This window comes from Podarcis tiliguerta, assembly GCF_965153285.1.
Source record: "Podarcis tiliguerta genome assembly, chromosome: W".
NCBI classification, from domain to species: domain Eukaryota; kingdom Metazoa; phylum Chordata; class Lepidosauria; order Squamata; family Lacertidae; genus Podarcis; species Podarcis tiliguerta.
In genome coordinates this window covers 22,295,029-22,297,528 of record NC_139552.1, presented here as the reverse complement: position 1 = coordinate 22,297,528, position 2,500 = coordinate 22,295,029, and the positions used below count along the sequence as shown (strand labels likewise).

At 41.1% G+C, this 2,500-nt stretch overlaps 1 protein-coding gene across 1 annotated transcript in view; it reads right to left on the bottom strand.

Annotated features, from left to right (window-relative positions):
- Positions 1 to 2,500, bottom strand: part of LOC310668801 (spectrin alpha chain, non-erythrocytic 1) — a gene marked incomplete at its 3' end in the record, with an annotated part of 199,549 nt that overhangs the window by 89,682 nt on the left and 107,367 nt on the right. The window lies entirely within an intron of this gene.

Here is a 2,500-nt window from a genome sequence, read left to right as displayed (position 1 = left end):
GAGACCCATAAGTGGGGGGCAGAGGGAGGGGAAAAGACCCATAAATGGGGGGCAGACAGAGAAGACCCATAAATGGGGAAATGGGGGGCAGAGACCCATCAATGGGGGACAGAGGGAGGAAGAAAAGGCGTTTGACCGCATTGAGTGGAGCCGGAAAAAGGCTTTTGACCGCATTGCGTGTGTATCTATGTGTGTGTATGTGTGTGTGTGTGTGTGCGTGCGTGCATATATGTGTGTGTGTATGTGTGTGTGTGGGTATGAGTGTGTGTGTGTGTGTAAATATATATGTCTGTGTGTGTGTGTGTACATACATGCATACATATGTGTGTGTGTATATGTGTGTGTATATATATATATATATATATATATGTATGTGTGTGTGTGTGTGTGTGTATGTGTGTATATATATATGTATATGTGTGTGTGAGTATATGTATGTGTGTATATATGTATATGTGTGTGTGTGTGCAGATATGCATGTGCGTGTGTGTGTATATATATATATGTGTGTGTGTGTGTGTGTATATATACACATACATACATACATGCATGCATACACACACACATATATGTATACGTATATGTGTGTCTATGTATGTGTGTATGTGCCTGTATATATATATGTCTGTGTGTGTGTGTGTATATACGTATATGTGTGTGTCTGTGTGCAGATATGCATGTGTGTGTGTGTGTGTGTATATATATATATGTGTGTGTGTGTGTGTGTGTGTGTATACATATATGTGTGTGTTTATATATATGTGAGTGCGTATATTTCTTGCAGCTCTTCTCCAGCATGGATTTCCGCTTCTCGCCCAGCGCCAGGAGGGAGGCGTACCTGGGGGGCAGAGAGACCCATAAGTGGGGGGCAGAGATCCATAAGTGGGGGGCAGAGAGACCCATAAATGGGGGGCAGAGGGAGGGGAAAGACCCACAAATGGGGGGCAGAGGGGGGAGAGACCCATAAATGGAGGGCAGAGGGAGGGGAAAGACCCACAAATGGGGGGCAGAGGGGGGGAGAGACCCATAAATGGGGGCAGAGGGGGGGAGAGACGCAGAAATGGGGGGCAGAGGGAGGGGAAAGACCCATAAATGGGGGGCAGAGAGAGGGGAAAGCCAACTGGGACCGAAAAGGCGTTTGACCGCATTGCGTGGAGCCTGAAAAAGTGTGTATATGTATGTGTGTGTGTGTGTGTATATATATATGTGTATGTGTGTGTGTGTGTGTATGTATGAGTGTGTGTGTGTGTGTGTCTTTGTGTATATAAATATGTGTTTGTGTATATGTGTGTGTATATGTGTGTGTATATATCCGTGTGTATATGTGTGTGTGTGTGTATACGTATATATTTGTGTGTGTGTGCGTATATGTGTGTGTGTGTGTGTGTGTGTGTGTATGTGTGTGTGTATGGGTGTGTGTATGGGTGTTTTTATTTAAATGTGTGTGTGTGTGTGTGTGTGTGTGTATGTATATGTGTGTGTGAGTATATGTATGTGTGTGTGTGTATATATGTATGAGTGTGTGTGTGTGTGTGTCTTTTGTATATAAATAATAATATAATAGTAATAATAATAAAAATAAAATATCCTGACCCTCCTCAACACAACCAACAAGGTAACTCGGCCCTATATTTCACCCCATAAGTGTGGGGCTTTCCCTAATAATAATAATAATAATAACAATAATAGTTTATTAATACCCCGCCCTCCCCAGATCATACGCCCTGGGGGCAAATCCCCAAAATCCACACCCCGCCCCACACTTGGGGGGCAGGCGGGAACAAGGGGTCCTACTCTAATAATAATAATAATACTACTAATAAAAATATAATAATAATAATAAGAAGAAGAAGAAGAAGAAGAAGAAGTTTTTAATCCCCAAAATCCCCGCCCTGCCCCACACTTGGGGGGCAGGCGGGACCAAGGGCTCCTACTCAAATAATAATAATACTAATAATAATAAAAATATAATAATAATAATAATAAGAAGAAGAAGAAGAAGAAGAAGAAGTTTTTAATCCCCAAAATCCCCGCCCTGCCCCACACTTGGGGGTCAGGCGGGACCAAGGGCTCCTACTCAAATAATAATAATACTAATAAGAATAAGAATATAATAATAATAATAATAATAATAATAATAATAATAATAATAATAGTTTTTAATTCCCGAAACCCCCGCCCCGCCCCACACTTGGGGGGCAGGCGGGAACAAGGGCTCCTACTCTAATAATAATAATAATACTACTAATAAAAATATAATAATAATAATAATAATAATAATAATAATAATAATAATAATAGTTTTTAATCCCTGAAATCCCCGCCCCGCCCCACACTTGGGGGGCAGGCGGGAACAAGGGGTCCTACTCAAATAATAATAATACTAATACTAATATAATAATAATAATAATAATAATAATAGTTTTAATCCCCGAAATCCATGCCCCGCCCCACACTTGGGGGGCAGGCGGGAACAAGGGCTCCTACTCAAATAATAATA